General features: G+C 39.9%; 1 long non-coding RNA gene across 5 annotated transcripts in view; it reads right to left on the bottom strand.

Moving 5' to 3' along the window:
- The window catches only part of LOC107130592 (uncharacterized), a 130,779-nt gene extending 126,011 nt beyond the window's left edge, over window positions 1-4,768 (bottom strand). For all 5 annotated transcript variants that reach the window (XR_010577239.2, XR_001492900.4, XR_010577240.2 and 2 more), the window contains exon 1: window positions 4,634-4,768. This is a non-coding gene — a long non-coding RNA (uncharacterized lncRNA). The remainder of the gene's footprint in view (window positions 1-4,633) is intronic.
- Window positions 4,769-19,913: the final 15,145 nt, after the last annotated feature.

Below are 19,913 nucleotides of genomic sequence, written 5' to 3'. Positions count from 1 at the left end.
ACAGGCATATCCTAATCTCTGAAGATACAGGCACACAGAAGAATCTGGAGAAACAGGCCTTGCTGTTTCCCCAAGTTTATTACCATTAGATCATGCACCTTTATCTAATCATGCTTCTTTTCCAAGGCCACTTCTTCATCAGACTTAGCATAAAAAGACACAGGTTTATCCGTTTATTCAGGTCTTCATTTCCTTATGAAGGCTTCTGTGTCATGTACAACTTATATTAAATTTGTATGCTTTTCTCTTGTTAATCTGTCTTTCTTTACGGGAGTCTCAGCCATGAACACGCGATGGATAAGAAAAGATTTCTTCTCCCCTACAGTTTCTTCTCTCCTGCACTACTAAACACAAAGCTAGGACTATCTACAAACCCCATGCTTTTCCATCACCTTCAAGTGGTTACCTATGTTATGGGAAGGATACTCTATGCATATGAAATGACAGATAATTAAACACAACACGTAAAGGGAATACTGGATGAGTCTCCTCACTCGGGACAGCACGGCTGGTGCAGGCGGCATAGTTGACTGTTAGTAGCTGGGTCTCATGCAATTCTGAGACTAGCTTGAAGGATTCCTATAGACCTTACCTAGTAGTATACTCATACAAAAAACACCATAACAAGTGTGTAGAACACACATTGATTCAATCTGCAAGTCATGCTTGGATTCCCATTCCACTTGTTTCCAATGTCTGCACCCCGGTGTGGATAAAGATTCTTCAGGCTCCTTTGGTCCTGGCTTTTCCTGACTTTGAAAGGCACACAAGACCTTGCAACTCTCTGTCTCTCACAGTCACTGCAGGTATTTTTCAAATCTTTTCTACAATGATTGAAAGGTAGAAAATTCACAGGTATCCCTCTGTGTTTGGAGTACCTTACTGAATGCTCTCTGAACTTGGGATCTGGACTTTTAAAGACTCTCACCATTTATCATAACCATCATTGCTCTTCCCTGCATTTTCCTGAGAGGTGTAGAAACTGGTTTTTGAAAGATTAGGATAATCATAAAGGATGAAGAGGCTTTCCAGGTGACCCCATTCAGCTTGTTCCAAATTACTTTTGGGGAGAAGACATGAGATTCTTCTCTCCCCCATAATAAGTGTCAGCTATTCAATCATTGTTTGTAAACCATGATCTAAGCTTTCCCAAGTGCCTCATGCCAGGTTCCTTTGCTTTTCTACATTAGCATATGGTTACATGGTGTTTATGCTCCAACAAAAAGCCCTTGGACAACTCTACTGTCAAAAATGTGTTTTTCCCTAAGTGGGAGGCCAATAGTATCTCCATATCCCCGCCCAGAAGAGAAATGAGATGCTGCCTGCAACACCCACTAATCATCTACCTTTCAAGGCTTGATTTGGTAATTTTCTCTGAGGATGAAGCAGCTGACAAAAATGCTTTCAAGATGGAAAGGGGGCTTGTAAACCTGCCTGACTTATTATTTTCTGCCCGAACGCAATAAACATGTGTTTCCTTGATAAAGTAACCAGGTTCGCATTTGAGGGGAACAAAGCTATTTAGTTGGCTTCCAATTATTGATTCTTCTTGAAAACATTACCCCAAGAGCTATGGGCAGTGAAACGCTGAACATCACCTCAACATCTCTAGATTCCTCTATACAGTCTGTCAATAGCCTAAATCCCATGCCATGAGACATTTTTTCGTACTATAAAATGCTGGCAAATGCTGTAGAGCACAGAAAAAAGGAAATAGCTGTTTACTTTGAGATATCAGACAAGGGCAAAACTTAGACATTTTTTTCACATGTCAATGGATCCCACTTTTAAATAGCCAGAAGGTTCAAAGAAATGTCTAGGTCTCTTTCGAGGTCTAGAAAGAAGTGAAACTTTTGTTTTTATTGTTTGTGTGTTATGTCTGAGTCTCATTACCACACTTAGAAAACGTATACTCTCGGCTCTTGATTAAGTGTATTCTATAATCTGTCATCTTAAAACTACATCAAACAACTGTTCATTTCTTTCAACAAATTGAGTAAATTTATGTGCCAGACACTCGTTTAGGTACTGTAAAAATGTTAGAAAACCAAAACCAAGCATCCCTGTTCTGCTGAAACTTATACTCCAGGTAATAAGTATCAAGCATAATAAATAAGAAGATTGCATACTGCAAAAAAAAAATTAAAAAATTGAACAGAGTTGTGGAAATCAGGGAAGCCAGAGAGAGGTACTGGATAAAGGACGGTTGCAATTTTAAATAGGGTAATTAGGATAAGACTCACTGAGAAGGTGAGATGTGAACAAAAGCTTGAAGGAAATCTAAGAGCTATCCACACAGATACTCTAAGAACAGCATTCCAGGGACAAGGGAAACCCAGTACAAAGGCAAGAAGGAAAAAGTATGCCTGGAAACTCCAAGAAGCATCATGGAAGCCAATATGCCTGGAGAGAAATGATCAAGGAGGAAATTAGCAGGATATGAGGCCAGACAAGTAAAGTTGGGAAGGGTAAGAAGAGGGTTGGGCTATGTAGACACTTTTAACTGATATAAAAACTTTGGTTTATTATTTGAGTGAAATGAAAACCTTTACAGGATATTAAACAACGCAGTTGTAAGAACCACCTCACATTTTAAAAGGGTCATTCTATCTGCTTTTTCAAAATAGACTGCATTAGGTAACAAGTATGGAATCAAGAAATCGTTTTAGAGACTATTGCAATAAATCCAAGCAGGGAGTTCAGTAAAGGATAGTAGTAGTAGTAGTAGTAGTAGTAGTAGTTAGTAGAGGTGGTAAGAAGTGCGACATTCTGGATATATTTTGAAAAGTCAATAGCAATGCATGTTAGCTTGGACATCAGGTATGAAAAAAAGAGGTAAGTCAAGGATGACTTCAAGATTTTTGGCCTTAGCAACCGGATGGATGGAGTTGTATCAACCGAGATGGGGAAAACTAAGTGAAATAAATTTAGGAAAGAATATCAGAAGTCCAGTCTTGAACATGTTACGTTTCAAATGTCCATTAGATATTCCAGTGGAGATGTTGCATAGGATGCTGGATTTATGGGTTTGGAAAGATCTGAGATGGAGGCATAAGTTTGGCACATGTATGCCATTTAAAGCTCTGCTGCTGTAGGACATCATCAAAAAAGTAAATGTACATAGAAAAGAGAACCAAAGATTGAGCCCTGGAGCTTGCCAACGAGGTTAGAGATAAGAGGAAGAACCAGTGAGAAAGACAGAGGAGTTGTTAGTGAGCTGGAAGAAAAAACAAGAGAATGTGGTGTTCTAAAGACGAAGGTACAGAAACTGTATCAAGGGGGAGGGAATTATACAAGTACCAAATGCTGATGAAAAGGTGAAGACTGGAAATGCCCAACAGATTTAGCAACATGAATCACATTGATGACCTTGATGAGGGCTGATTAAGGTGGAGTGGGTCTAACAGTGAGAAAAACACAGTTGGAGACCAAGTGAAAAAAACTTGAGTAATTTGTTTGAAAATAAGTACAAAAACTGAGTGGAAGTTGGTGTGGGGGGATGGATTCAAACTAAATTTTTCGTTTTTAAAAGTAAAAAAAATGATATTTGCATGTTAATGGAAGCAATTCAGGATGGAGGAAAAATGATGCAAAACTGGAGCACATTCATGAAGAAATACTCTTGGGTGAGCAAGAGCAGATGGGATCTGGTGCACTGGATGGAATGGCTCTGGATGTGAGTACAAATATTTCATCTACAGCTATGGGTGGGAAGGCAGAGTATGTAGGAAACGTGGGAAAGTGGGTAGATGTGACAGTGTGAGTCTGGCAGAATCTCTTTGGAAGCCTCTTTTTTTCCGTGAGGTAGGATGCAAGATCATCAGGTGAAAATGATAAGGATAGGGGAGGAAATTTTGAAGGCTGGAAAAAAAAAAAAAAAAAAAGAGTGGCTAATTGTTTACACCTTTGATACTCAAAGGCTGGTCATTGAACCAGCAGCATTGGCGACACCTGGGAGGCTGTCTGAAAAGCAGAATCTCAGGCCTCAGAACTTCTGCATTAAAAGCTCCACTTAAACAGGATCCCCAAGTGTTTCATATGTACCTTAAAGTTCGAGAAGACCTGACCTTTGCAGGATATCATAGAAAAAGCATAAAGAACATGAGCTTTCAGCCAAATAAACTGAACTCTAACTTAAAAATCCATATAATTTTCAGAAAATTACTTAACCTCTGTGTAAATTTCCTTATCTGTAAACTGGGGGAAACTATTAATATAAGCACAGTAGAAATAAAGGTGGCAGTAGTCGTTGTTGTAATGACAACCACAACAGGTAACATTCACTGAGCGCTGTATCAGTCAGGGGTTTGGCAGGAGGCTGGAATTCACTCAGGTGATTTCAATAAGTGGCTCTTAACTCTGGCTTCATTACTTACAATGCTCTTACACAACACCAGTGGCCAGACCCCACCCCGGCCAGTTACAATAATCTCCGGGAATGCCAGCCCAGGCACTGGTAGTTTTCGAAAGCTCCCTTGGTGGTCACGTGCAGCAAGGGTTGAGAACCACTGACTGTAAGTTAATAGTCTTTAGTGAAGGACCTACTTACAGAGACTTGGCCAACATTAAGGAACCAAAAAATGGCATGTTGAAGCATCCAGGGACCAGCAAGAGAGGCAAGGCATTAACTTACCTGGGGTTGGAAAAACAAAGGAAGAAAACAGTGTCATTGCTGCAGTAAAGGAAGGACCACAGGTGGAGGTTGGTCGAGGTCAGCAATGGAGGCGCTGGGTTGCTGCTAGTGAGGGAGGCAGAAGTTGGAGGGGGCAGGAAGGAAGTTCCCTATCCTTTCTTCTCTCGCCTACTGGTTCCCTGACACTTCCTCCCATTGGCTGGTCCCAAACTGAACCTGGCTGGCAAGGGAATTTGGGTGATGTAGTCCTGCACAGAAGTCCTCTTTCCTGGGAAGACAGCAGGCCAGAGAAGATGGGAGAGTGACTGGTCGGGGAGGAAGTCTTGCTAAGGGGTCAAGTGGAGAATAATAAGTACAGGCACTTACTACGTGCCGGGCTCTCTTCCAAGTGCTTTGCATGGATTAACATTTTAGTAGATGGCTTCATTCTTTTTCACTAAAACTCAGAACTTTATTGAATAAGGAATTGTTCCAGGTCAATTCATTATTGGAGACAGTTAAATATTTCTAAGTTTTCAGATGCACCATTCCCAGAACAGTGCATTAAATTTTTCCTCCATGGTAAGACTGAGAGCCCAGGGCTCAGCATCTGCATTCTCTAGGCCAGCAGGGCACACCTAGGTTCTTGACAATGGGTTGGTTGAAGGAGTGTTATTTGGGTGATTAAACAACTTGCCTTGGTCCTAATGACTCTTTCTAATTTGTCTTAGGAAATATATGATATGGTGGGCCCATAAACTGTGGATCCTGCAAGAATTCTATGACCCATTACATGTGTGAATTAGATGAAGACGTCTACAGGACCAATGATAGTTATAAAAATTCTTTTGTTCTCTGTTGTGAGATATATAATGAACATCAATTCTTGGAAAATGCACAGCAAATACATTGTTTAAAGGCAGGAGACTTTGGGAGTTGGCAGATCACTGAGGTGGGCGGATCACCTGAGGTCAGGAGTTTGAGACCAGCCTGGCCAACATGGCGAAACCCCATCTCTACTACAAATACAAAAAAAATTAGCTGGGTATGGTGGCGAGCGCCTGTAATCCCAGCTACTCAGGATGCTGAGGCAGGGAGAATTGCTGGAACCTGGGAGATGGAGGTTGCAGTGACCTGAGATTGCATCACTACACTCCAGCCTGGACAACAAAGTGAGACTCCAACTCAAAAAAAAAAAAAAAAAGTAGGAAAGGATAACTGCCTGAAAGGGGCAGATGAAGAGCCACACCCAGTAATGACGGAACACAAAAGGTAATTTGGGTCACAGTTTAAAGCTATTTAAAAGTTGGTTGGGTGCGGTGGCTCATGCCTGTAATCTCAGCACTTTGGGAGGCCGAAGCAGGTGGATCACCTGAGGTCAAGAGTTTGAGACCAGCCTGGCCAACATGGTGAAACCCTGTCTTTACTAAAAATACAAAAATTAGCCGGGCATGGTGGCCCGCACCTATAATCCCAGCTACTCAGGGGGCTGAGGCAGGAGAATCGCTTGAACCCAGGAGGCAGAGGTTGCAGTGAGCCAAGATCACGCCACTGCATTGCAGCCTGGGCGAAAGAGCGAGACTCCCTCTAAAACAACAACGACAACAACAACAAAAGTATTTAAAAGTTAACCAATCACATTTAAAAAGAATTTCTACTCAGAAGTGGGAGTTATACTCGTTTGGACCCAGAGAAGAGCTGAAAGCAAAGCTTTGATGAATTCTTAGTTGACTCTGCGGGAACGCAGCTGCTGAGTAAACGCTCAACACTAGCGCAGGCAGTGTGGCAGACAAAGCTCATCTCTGGCCGCAACTGCTTTCCTGTGCAGTGATCCTGTTCCGCTTATGGATCAAAAAGATGTAGTTCAGGAAAGCCAGGGCTGGGATTGAGAACTTGAGATGGGGGCAGAACTAAGCCATTGATTACAAGAAGCACAAGTACATTTTATAAAGGGCATGTCTCAAGGTCCTGCTACCCAGCATTTTGCTTCCTCTGACGCCATTCTTGCCAATGGTTATGTCAATCTGTTGCCTTTAAAATTCGTGTGATTTTGGAGAACATACTCTGAAGAGACCGTATTTCCTTAAAACAACTGATCAGTATGATCGTTTGTCTAACACAGGATTCCCAGATACCTAATTAGAGTTTCATTCTAACAAGACCACATTGAGCTAATCCTCTTAACAGTGTTAGCTGGCATATCATTTTGTTACAGGTTCCTAGAAAAAAAGAAAAGTCCTCTGCTCATAGGCATTCCTTCCCAATAATGGGATTCAAGCACTTGTGGCAAGTCTATGGGAGAGAAAAATTGTTTTTAAATCCCACTATACTCAAAACCCCTTAGTCTCCTTTTATATCCAGATACCCTCGGAAAGAGTTAATGAAGATGGTGTGTCAGCACTGGTGATATTTATTTAACATGTGTTATAATCCCAGCTGACACTTTCTAATGAGTTTATTGCCACCATAGAGTTAAAGCTCCCCCACTCAATAAGCATAAACTCCAGTGTCAAAAATGAAACATAGGCAGTCCTGATGCTTAAATGGCCTGTATCGATTCTCCGGCAGTCTAACTTCTGTAGTCTGGTGCCAGTCCTCTAATTTGTGCCCTGAAGTGTACAGCCTCACTTGATTTAGATGTCAGATTAAGGCAGCACATCAGTTTGAAAATTCAACTAAAATATTCTAGTGGATTGGTTTGGATATCTTCACCTCACATTAGAAAAATCATTGCTCTCATATAAACACAGGGCTAATAATATCATTCTCATTGACTTTTTTGAGTGTGTTTTATCAAAGGAAATGTCCTCACAGTCAAAGCTTGCTGTGTTTTGTGCTTTATCTGTATAGCAAATTCCATTTAGAGAAATTTAATGCCAAAGCTGAAAGATCTGCATTCCTAGGGAATGACTATTTAGGGCATTGTCTTTGGATATGAAGTAAACACACGCTCAGAATGTTTGTACGAAGCTCCTTCAATGGTCACAGCATGCTCCCTATTGTTTTTCTTTTTTTTCTCTTTTGAGACTGAGTTTCGCTCTTGTTGCCCAGGCTGGAGTGTAGTGGCGCAATCTCGGCTCATTGCAGGCTCTGCCTCCCGGGTTCAAGTGATTCTCCTGCCTCAGCTTCCCCAGTAGCTGGGATTACAAGCACCCACCACCATGCCCAGCTAATTTTTAGTATTTTTTAGTAGAGAAGGGGTTTCAGTATGTTGGCCAGGCTGGTCTCTAACTCCTGACCTCAGGCGATCCACCCGCCTCGGCCTCCCAAAGTGCTGGGATTACAGGCATGAGCCACAGTGCCCGGCCTATGCTCCCTATTGTTAAGCATCAAAAGACTTAGACACTTAAAAGTTGCTGCAAAACACCACTGTGTTCATGGTTATATTCTCTGCTTCAGAGACATCATCTACCATTTCCAAAGTCAAAGCGACTGGTTGAAGAGCTAGCAGTGTAAAAATTAGCCAAATTTCTACTTAATGCTGGCAAAACACAGGAAAAGTTAATTATCTCTCTCAAGGTAAAAAATTGGTATGCTTGGAATTATAATATACATTTTGGACACTTTAAAGAACTAGAAGGCCAAGCGTGGTGGCTCATGCCTGTAATCCCAGCACTTTGGGAGGCCAAGGCGGGTGGATCACCTGAGGTCAGGAGTTCGAGACCAACCTGGGAAACATGGTGAAACCCCAACTCTACTAAAAATTAAAAAAAAAAAAAAATAGCTGGGCATGCTGGTGCATGCCTGTAGTCCCAGCTACTCGAAAGGCTGAGGCAAGAGAATTGCCTGAACCTGGGAGACGAAGGATTCAGTGAGCCGAGATCGTACCACTACGGTCCAGCCTGGGCAACAGAGCAAGACTGTCTCAAAAAAAAAAAAAAAAAAAAAAAAGGAGAGCTAGAAGGGACTTTGGAGATCAGCCGCTCTTTACAACAAAGGAGACAAAAATTCAAAAGAAGTTAAATGACTTATTGAAATTATAGAGCTTGCTAAGAGGTAGAAGGAGGACTAGAATTCAAGTACCATTCCCCAAAGCCCCATTCCCCAAAACCTTAACTCTGGTAGATCAACATTTCACTAGAATGACATGAGTTTACTTTAATCTTGTTATTTCTAGAGAAACTGACTTGACCTCCTTTCTGTTGAAGTTTGATATTGTTATAAGACAGCCTGAACATTGTGAAAAATTTGTTAGCAAATAGTTCACATTTTCTGTCCTTAGAGAGTATACTGCCCCAAGTTTCTCAGTCTGTGGATTTCCTTATTTTTGAAGCATGTGGTATTTCAGCTCTAAAATATTTGATCATACACAGTGTTATATAAATGCATAGGGTTAGTTTTACTGCACATGCTAGTGGTGATGAGCAGGTGTGTAATCAGAAAACTCGAGGCTGCTACAACTAACTGCCCTGGCAATCAACAGTACAGGCTTTTCAAAAATACAGCAATGATACCTGTATGTTTATCGCAGCATAATTCACAATTGTAAAGATATGCAACCAACCAAGTGCCCAACAGTCAATGAGTAAAGAAAATGTAGTATATATACAGCATGGAATACCACTTAGCCATCAAAAAGAATGAAATAATGTCTCTTTTTTTTTTTTTTTTTGAGGTGGAGTCTCACTCTGTCGCCCAGGCTGGAGTGCAGTGGCACAATCTCGGCTCACTGCAAGCTCAGCTTCCCGGGTTCACACCATTCTCCTGCCTCAGCCTCCTGAGTAGCTGGGACTACAGGCACCCACCACTACGCCCGGCTAATTTTTTGTATTTTTAGTAGAGACAGGGTTTCACTATGTTAGCCACAATGGTCTTGATTGCCTGACCTCATGATCCTCCCGCCTCGGCCTCCCAAAGTGCTGGGATTACAGGTGTGAGCCACCCTGCCCGGCCAAGAATGAAATAACGTCTTTGCAGCGATGTCTTTTGCAATCCATTATGCCACTCTGTATGCCTTTGCCTACCCACAGATTATCTCCCACTTACAAGTGAGAACATACAGTATTGGGTTTTTCATTCCTGAGTTACCTCACCCATTATTCTAAGTGGGTACTTGGGAGACTCAGAAGGGAGCGGGTAGGAGGGGAGTGAAGGGTAAAATCTACATATTGAGTACCATATGCACTACTCAGGTGACAGGTGCAGTAAAATCTCAGACTTCACCACTATACAATTCATCCATGCAAACAAAAACCACTTGCACCTCAAAAGCTATTGAGACCAAAATTATACCTTAAAAATATAGAACAGTGAGTATTAGAAAGGGACTGTCTTTGGTTAAGGTAATGGCTAATCAATACTAATTATATAATAGGTTCCAAAATGAGTTCTCCACCATGAAATGGATGGTTTTCAAGATTTATGGATAAGCTAAAATATTTTAGAGATACTCCATTCTTGCATGAAAAGGAGTCCAGCAGATTTTTCAAATTTACCCTTAATTATGGCACCTGAGGCTCCAGTCCTAAGTGTTTCTTGTGCAGCTGATAGCCCAAAGGGCTGTGACCACAATATGCCAACTATAAGCTTGACTACATCTTGCTTCAGAATTTTTTCATAAGCCTCATATAAAGCATTCATTCAGAGTGGTCAATTCTCCAGCAGTATAATGCTGTAATCTGGTGCCAGTCCTCTAATCTGTTCCCTAAAGAGTGGTTAGGGAACAAAGAAAAGATTGCATATAGAATAACCAAAGACCCCGGTTTGCTCAAGAGTTAGTCTCAGACTTGGGATTTTAGTGCCAAAACTGGGACAGTTTTAGTCAAAGGGAGACAGTCATCCTATTTATTACACAGTTCTATGAATTATTAGTACTTGCTTACTAATAAATGATAGTCTATTATGTCAGAATTTCATCTGATACTTGTTTTAACTTTACAGATTACCTGATCACAAGTTTGTTATGGAAAAATCTAGAGTGCTCATCTATTTCTAATTGTGGGTACAGCCAACAGCGTTTTAAAAACCTGATGGTTTTTGTGGCCAGACTGATTTAGGTGCGTACACAACATATGGAGATGAATGGCAAACACACATCCATGTGTTCCCAAAGGATGGGAATATCTTGTCACAGTGATCTGGATGTTTTTATACCTATATCGTTATACGTATATGCATCTACACACTCAAACACAAACAAAAAACAAATGCAAAAACACCCCATCAAAAATAAAGAATATAAGTAGATGATATACAAACACTAATTAAGTTTTCTTATGCTTTTGTGGTTACTGCTATCAAAACCTTAACTCTTTATGTAAAATTTGCAAAGGGAGGAAAACCTCAAGGATTCCTTCCAAGCAAAGTTTTGAAAGTTGTTCAAAATGTGACTAAAATCAAAACTTCATTTCTTATAACAGAGAGCATTGCCCTCTTATATGTAATGTAATGAGAAGATAGCAATTTGCTTTAGCTCTTTTCTTAAACAGTGATTATCTGCTTGCTTCATGTAACTTCCATAGACATTAATGAGACAGGCAAACAAGCACTAAAAGTGTGCGTTTTCCAAAAAAAGGACACTTCTTAGTGTATTTCATAGGCTGAACCTTGGAGAATTCATCACTTTATACCCTGGACAACTTCTCTCCTAATGCAACAGCATCACTTACTGGCAACCTCACCAAGTGTCCATATGCTAATACAACATACCCGAGATGATCACTTTGGATCAAGTCAAACTATCTCCAGTTGTCTAGATGGTCCTTTTGATGGCCTGGATCTTTATTATTTTACTAATACTGTTTTGAGCATAGAGTACTTAGGCCCAGTGAAGTTGTGGGGATCGTGCTTCAACTCAATGCTGTTATAATTGTTACAGAGAAGATATCCTAAAGGCTTAACAGGCATTGAAAGGCAAACAGCTGCAGCCACTTGAGACTTGCATATTAAAATCCTAACTGTGAATTTCAACAAATTAGATGAATTTAGCTAATTGTCTCTACAGTTTGTTACTGATGAGTCACAAGCTTTGACAAATTTTTTTGGCATTTTCAGATTCAAAGGGACCTTATTCACAGGTACCTGCTGAGGACAGACTATACTTTGGGACTCTTTTGCTAAGCAGGTCATGACAAGTCCTGGATGACCTTCCGTCTCCACTACAGAGCTTTTCATCCAGGTGTACTCTGTAAAGCAAAGTGAGCACTTGGATCAGGAATCCAATCTTTTTAAAGGATTGTGCAATACATCCCATACCACCATCCCCAGCCTTACCGCAAGAGTGTAATCTGAATTATGCATATGATCATCGTGTTTCTTCAATTCATTTAGGCTTTGAGAATAAAGAGAGAGTATTCTGTGAGTATTCTGCGACAGTTTCAGATTTGGCCTTCTAGGGCATGTTATATTAGACAAAACAAGTGGGATAGGAGGCAAAATCAAGAATTGTCAGTAATTGAGTTGGAAAATGTATTTCAAGAGAGGGAAACTTGGGGATATTAGAGGTTTCTTACCCATAGAACAGGTGTTTAGCTACACTTTGTTGATGGGTTTTCAATGGTAAATCTGGGAAATGACCATGGTGTCTGTGGTACAATCGGTGGAGATGTGAAGTGACATGTACAGTCATAGATGGGAGGCATGGCTCCACTGCGTACCCTGCATTTCCCCTACATCTCTGGTCCCCAGCTACAAGATGGAGCTAAGACTATCTGTTACTGCTTGTTCATGACACAATACCTTTTCTTCCACATAACACTGCTCAAAATTTATTTTTTCCTTATCAGCTTCCTGGGATGTTCATTTTAGCCAGAATTCACTGGGTTATAAATAGGGGGTGAAAGGGGAGTGGGAAGTATAGAATTGTGGGAGCCCTTTATCCAAGATATGACCTTGTTTAGACCCTGGATTGAGTAAGAAAAATAAAATGAGCCACCCAGCACACATGTCAAAAGATTACCTTGTCCTTTACATTTGCAATTCACTAACACATACCAGGCAGGACAATGAACTTTCAATCAATCAAATAACTGCTTTTCATTAACTGGGTCACTCTGTAAACCTGGAGAGCTTAGCTAAACTGAGACCTAAGTATAAATCTATCAGGTGGAAATTCTGAGATTTAATTCAATAATACTCAAATATCTTTTTCAATGAGCAGAATGAAGAGTTCAGGAATTACTTTAACTTCAAGAATGCAACCTTTTTGAGCTTTGCAAGGAATACTTTTTCAGTGGCGATATCTAAAATATTAACAACACACCAGTTACAATGGGCTCAACCACACATCATCAAGGCTGAGGGTCTTCAACACCCAGTGCACTGAATAGCATGTTGGCCTTCAGATCAGCCCTGATGCTCTGTGGTGGCTTCACAAGGCCTGGGGTGTGGAAAACTTGACTGAGTTTCTATTCCATGATCTGACGTGTTCTAACATGTTTTCTTGGCTCACACAGGAACTAGAGAACACAGAGTCCCACTATCCAAGAGGTCAGGTGGGGCTAACTCCTGCATTTCATGTCCCTTGGGCTGGACTGTATCTGAAACGGCTGTGAATGGTCTGGCTTCTTTTAGACAGCCTGAGATAGAAGGGATTCACTGCCTTTTTCAAAGGTCACTTGGTCTATTTTATAGAATCCCCAAAGATAAATATGAGATACCCATTGCTTCTCCAAGGTTTGAGGAGTCATGAAACACATGATGTGAGGCCCCAACCACTTTGGCACCCATTACCAGCTCCAAATGGAAAACCTTCTTTCTCAGTGACTGCCCTTCTCAGCTGGTGGTGAGGTACAGAGGACTGGGTGCCCACTCCAACAATAAAAACACATTAACCATATCCACCAAGTGACTAATACTTTTCTCAGAAGCAGCCATGACCCATGGAAAGTAAGTGACGAACCCATCCGACGCTCTGTGCTTTATTCCTAAAAACTCCACTTGTTGGCATAACTTGGTACGCTGCTCTGTCTCTGGGTTTTCTTTTTCTTTGCATATATTAGAAATGAAAGCAGAAGTGTCCCCCAGACACCCATCACATTAAAAAAATGCAATACATGAAAATTTGACAGGTTAGGGAATTGTTACTTTAAAAGCATTTGTTTACTTTTCAAGAAAGTCTCTACGTGAGATTATTTTATGTATCCAGCTCCTCTAGTGTAGTTTTGAAAAGTTCCACTTTAAAAAATCAATTTCTATAAAGTGTTTAAGGGAGAGGTCTATTATTTATGTTGTGATACAACAGGAATGAAATTTCTCTGAACTTAATGGCTCAACTGAGCAATAGCACAACCAGAATAAAGCAGAAGTAAAGTATTTCATTTCTCAATGCTATGATCTTAAGTTAAATGTGACTTTTTAGTATCAGGGAAGAACATTGATAAACATTGAGGAATTAATGGATTGGCAGGCAATGCAAACAAACAAACAAACAACAAAAGCCAATGGCATGGTGACCAAATAGAGAAGAAAAGAGAAAAATCTCTTTTTAGGTGTCTTTGGTAAGTTTGCTCTGGAATCCGGAATACAAGCCTGGGCACATCGATGCCAGAATAATATGGATCAACTCAAAGGAGTTAGAAGAACAGTAATATAAATGATTATAAAGTAGGAGAGTGATTTATGGGCAAAGACCCACAGAACTAAATACTGTCCACATAGGTTACTTAAGCAGGCGGCCAGGCTTGGAAGTGACAGCTCTGTAATTGAAGAGCACAGGAGGGAGAAGAATCTTTTACAGGGGTAGAAAAAAAGGTTAAGTAGGGGCAATGGAATGGAATAAAATGCCTTCGTTTATGTATTTAAAAGATCCTCAGAGGCAACCTTCTGAATTCCAAATTCGCTGAGTCATCACAGCAGTTCCTCAAACTTAAAAAAATCGAAATACCTAGCCATAAACCCTTGAAATGATTGTGTTTGCAGCTCAGAGAGGCAAAAATAGGGGATAAAAATTCTGGTTAGATGTTGGGAAAAATCTTTCCACTTCCAGATGGTGAGAAACATTAGATCATGAAGGAGGTCCCTGAGGGAATTGACAGAAATCACTGTAAAGCTCTTAAAAATCAGGCTTTCCAAAGCAGGGAGAGAATGTCTCCATTAACAGAAAGATGTCAACAGACAAAATAATATCCATCGTCTTTCACCTTCTCCAAACCACTAGTCCTTACTGTTACTGTTAGTGGCATCCACATTTTCGCACATACAGGTTCTATGATCTCCTTCTGATGGGTCAGGCACGTCATTGCCTGCTCCAGTTCCAGAGCCCCATTTTCTGCCAGTTTCTCCTGCTCATTATTACCTTGTTCAGGTCATTCATTCCCTCACAGACATGGCTTGTAGGAATCCTGAATTATATGTTTATGCCCAGTGTCTCATCTTCCTACTCATTCTTCATATCAATTCAGATTTATTCTCTTAAAGCACAGATTCTTTCATCTTGGTTTTTGTTTTGTTTTGTTTTGTTTTTTTAATTTTTAAATAGAAGCATTCCAGCTAGTAAATCATAAAGGTATAATAGAATATCACCACTTTGGAATTCCTAATAAAATGATTGGTCTGGTCATTGATCATCAGCCTAAAATCATTAGATAAAGAGCTTAACGGGAGCTTGATAATAAAAGATTCAGGCTGACAACACTTGAACCCATTGATCAATTTTAGCATCACAAAAAAAGAGACAGATAGTACATCCCCTCAACAAAAGCACACGACTCCTCTTATGAAGAATTCTTGCCAATAAATCAAAACTGAATCTAACTAAATATCTGGATGTAACAACTAGTTTATGGAAGATACAGAGGACTGAGAACTATATTAAACAAAAGTCTTGTGATACAATCAGCAAAATCCAGAATATGAGACATTTTAAGGCATCAATGACCCAGTTTCTTCGACAAATAAAAGGTAAGATTTTTAAAAATAAAATACAAGGTGAATTTACAGATTCAATGAGACTGAAGATTAATCAACCAAATGCAATAGGTAGAACACATTTAAATTCTGATTCAAATAACCCATAGACTATAGTTATAGGCCAATTCGTGACATTTGAAGTCTGTGGATAATTGTATGAAGGGATTATGGTAAATTATCGGGGCAGATGTGGGATTCAGTCATGGTGTTTTTAAGAGTTCTAGAGGCCGGGCGCGGTGGCTCAAGCCTGTAATCCCAGCACTTTGGGAGGCCGAGGCGGGCGGATCACGAGGTCAGGAGATCGAGACCATCCTGGCTAACACGGTGAAACCCCGTCTCTACTAAAAATACAAAAAACTAGCCGGGCGCGGTGGCGGGCGCCTGTAGTCCCAGATACTCGGGAGGCTGAGGCAGGAGAATGGTGTAAACCCGGGAGGCGGAGCTTGCAGTGAGCTGAGATCCGGCCACTGCACTCCAGCCTGGGTGACAGAGCAAGACTCCGTCTCAAAAAAAAAAAAAAAAAGAGTTCTTTTTGTAGATTCACACTGAGGTATAAAAGGAAAAGTGAAGTACTATGTGTGATACTTCCTTCAAAATAATCTGAAGGGAAGGAGAAGGTGGATGTGGGTTTAGATGAAAGAAAACTGGCATGAATGACAATTACTACAGTTCAGTGATGGGCACATGGATTTTATTATACTGTCCTTTCTAGTTAATATATGTTTGAAATATTCCACAATAAAAAGTTTTAAAAAGTCAATTGGCAAAGAAATATACCAATTTTGTTTCACCAAGATTATGAAGAGGACTCACTTGAGCCAAATAAAATGCCTGGATTGAGAAGTGACCTGTTTAAACCCAATAACTGGTTTCATTTTGTTTGGCTGCTTCCAGGTGGTCATAGAGGTTTAAATTTGCTGTCTCTCTAGGCTTTCCCTTCACTTTCTATTAATTCTGTGGTTTGTTTTTTTCTTGATCATCCACAGTGATAAATTATTCACTATTTGATGGCAGTAACAATTGGGAATTTGGTTTTATGGTTTGGCCATTTGATGATTTCTGTTGGATCAATGATGTAGATCTCTTCTCTGTTAGATAAGAAACAACATAAGGCCGGGTGCAGTGGCTCATGCCTATAATCCCAGCACTTTGGAAGGCTGAGGTGGGAGGCTTGCCTGAGCCCAGGAGTTTGAGACCAACCTGGGCAACAAAGGGAGACCCCGTTGAAAAAGAAAAAAAAAGAAAAGAGAAACTACATAAAAATCCAATCTGTTGGTCTTCTGCTTGTCTGTTTATGAGCTCAAATGAATTAAGAATTGTGTGCCAAGCTCAGTGGCTTCTGCCTATAATCCCAGCACCTCGGGAGGCCAAGGTGGGAAGATCACTTGAACCCAGGAGTTTGAGACCAGCCTGGGCAACATAGCAAGACCTTATCTCTACAAAAAGAAAACAAACAAACAACAAAAAGAAACAAAAAACTTAGCTTGGTAAGGTAGTGTGCTACCAGCTACTTAAGAGACTGAGGCGAGAGGATGGCTTGAACCAGGGAGGTGAAGGCTGCAGTGAGCTATGATTGCACCACTGTATTCCAACCTGGGTGACCCAGCGAGACCCTGTCTCTAAAAAAAAATAAAAGAATGTTGTGCCCACCATGGAAGAGAGCAACTCTTTGCGATCTGGACAGTGGATTTTTGTTTCTAGGTTGACATTGATCTGTGGCTACAACTGTAAACTCTGTGTAGGTATGTCTATAATTCAGAAAGATATCTAACTTCTGTTATTGAGCATTAAATATTTTTCTACTTCTAAAATATTTAATAAGTTAGATTATGATGTACCTTAAATTTGAGGAACTATTCTCATTGATCTGTAGAGACAATGTTTTCCAAACTTCACCGAAAATAAGAAAGCTAAACTTTGAAAATTGTTCCAAGTGGTAGCCTTCTAAGAAAAAAAAATTCTTCTCAGAAAAACCAGCTGAAAAATATTTGTATATAAGAATACAAGTTTACACAATTAAGGCTTAACAATCCTTGGTTTAATAATTTGGGTTTAAGAAATCAAACAAATGCAGCTGTGTATCCATTCCCAAATTGTATCAGCATAGAATATAAGAGTGCATTTTATTTTTATAAGATTAGGATTTAATGTCTCATGAAGAAACTAGTCTATCAGACCTTTATAAATATTTAATAGATTATTTATCAAGAAAAAATTAGTTATTCCTAAATAATACTTGAGACTATGAAAATGTTTATTTGTATTCAATTAATTTGAAACATTATTGTGAAAATCTTTTTATATCATCACTAATCATTTTAGTGTCTCAGGTTGGACATTCAGATAACTAAGTATGGCTATGCTTTGAAACATAGATTATTAAGCATACTTTAAAGTATATATACCTTTGCCTCTATGTTTACATGCTATGGAGTCACTATATCTTGTGGGTTACACTGATAAACATGTTTGGTTTTTCTACTGCAAAAAAAGCATAGAAGGTGAGTGAGCAGCTACAGAAAGTTGTATGTATTCGCGAGATTTGCTACTCCACTAAAATGCTTACATATGACCGACAGGTCTCTCTTATCTATTAGGTTGATGCAAAAGTAATTGCGGCTTTTAATGGCAATTACTTTTGCACCAACATAGTACCTCCCACTTTCCTATGTAAAAGAGAAGTTAGTTACTGCTATAGTTTGCTTTTTTTTTTTTTTTTTTTTTCCGAGACAGGGTCTCACTCTGTTGCCCAGGCTGGAGTGCACTGGCATGATCTCAGCTCACTGTAACCTCCACCTCTCAGGTTCAAGTGATCCTCCCACCTCAGCCTCCCGAGTAGCTGGGATTACAGGAGTGTGCCACCATGCCTGGCAAATTTTTGTATTTTTTTTTGTAGAGACAGAGTTTCACCATGTTGCTCAGGCTGGTCTTGAACACCTGAGCTCAAGCGATCCACCCATCTTGACCTCCCAAAGTACTGGGATTACAGGTGTGAGCCACTACACCCCACCCTTATAGTTTGCATATTTGACCCTCCAAACCTCATGTTTAAATGTGATCCCCAGTGTTGGAGGTGGGGCCTACTGGGAGGTGTTTCGGTTCTGAAGGGAGATTCCTCATGAATAGATTAACACCCTCAAGGTGAAAGGGATAAGCGAGTTCTTACTATTGGCTCCTGCTAGAGCTGGTTATTAAAAAGAGTGTAGTGTCTTCCCCCCCTCTTTCTTGCCTCCTTTCTCTTCATCTCTGTATACTCTAGCTCCCTGTCGCCTTCTGCTATGAATGGAAGCAGCCTGAGGACCTCACCAGAAGCAAAGCAGATGCTGACATCATGCTTCTTGTACAGCCTGTAGAACTGTAAGCCAAATAAACAAAACTATTTTCTTTATAAATTTCCCAGCCTCAGGTATTCCTTTATAGGAACACAAATGTACTGACAGTGACTTTGATTAAAAATTCCTGGGGTCAAGTGATCCACCCACCTTGGCCTCTCAGAGTGCTGGACTACAGGCATGAGCCACCACGCCCGGCCTACATGGCTAGTTTTTAATAAATTCCAGTGCACTGCTCATTTTATCTGGTCAAATATAAGAGTGGGAGATATGCAAGTTTTTTGGGACTTTTTTCTTTTTTGAGAAATAAAAAATATATGACAAATATTATAACAATAATCTCTACTATCATAGTTCAGAATTAACAACTGTTAACATTTTTGTCATAGTTGCTCCTAGTCTATTTTTCTTTAATGCATTCAACCTTACTAATGTGACTAAAAGTCCCTTTAAATATCACTGCAAGTGCTATTTGGGATGTTTGGGATATAAACTTCTAGTTCAGCACTGTCCACCAGAAATATAATGGGAGGCACATATGTAATTTTAAATGTCTAGTAGCTACATTTAAAATAAGACAGGAACAGAAAATTAAACACCGCATGTTCTCACTCATATGTGGAAGCTAAAAAAAAAAGTAGATCTGATAGAAGTAAAAAGTAGAACAGAGGATACTAGAGGCTGGGAAGAGTAGGGAGAAAGGGAGGGATAGGAAGATATTTGTTAAACGACAAAATTACAGCTAGATGGGAGGAATAAGGTCTAGTATTCTATACCACTGTATGATAACTATAGTTAATAATAATATATAGTTTCTGATAGCTAAAAGGGAGATATTGAATATTCCAAGCACAACAAAATAACGTTTGAGAGGATGGATATGCTAATTACCTTGATCTGATCGCTATACAATGTATTATCAAAATGCTACTAGGTATCCCATCAATATGTACAATTATTATGTAAACATTAAAATAGGAATATAAGTAATAATGTAAATAATTGGTTCACGAATTGTGACAAATGCACCATACTAATGTAAGATGTTAATAGCACGAGAAACTGAACATGGATATATGAGAACTCCCTGTACTGTCTGCAATTTTTCTGTAAACCTAGAA

The sequence above is a fragment of the Macaca fascicularis genome, chromosome 8 (assembly GCF_037993035.2).
Source record: "Macaca fascicularis isolate 582-1 chromosome 8, T2T-MFA8v1.1".
NCBI lineage: Eukaryota > Metazoa > Chordata > Mammalia > Primates > Cercopithecidae > Macaca > Macaca fascicularis.
The sequence above is the reverse complement of the archived record's forward strand: the minus strand, read 5'-3'. Positions and strand labels throughout refer to the sequence as shown.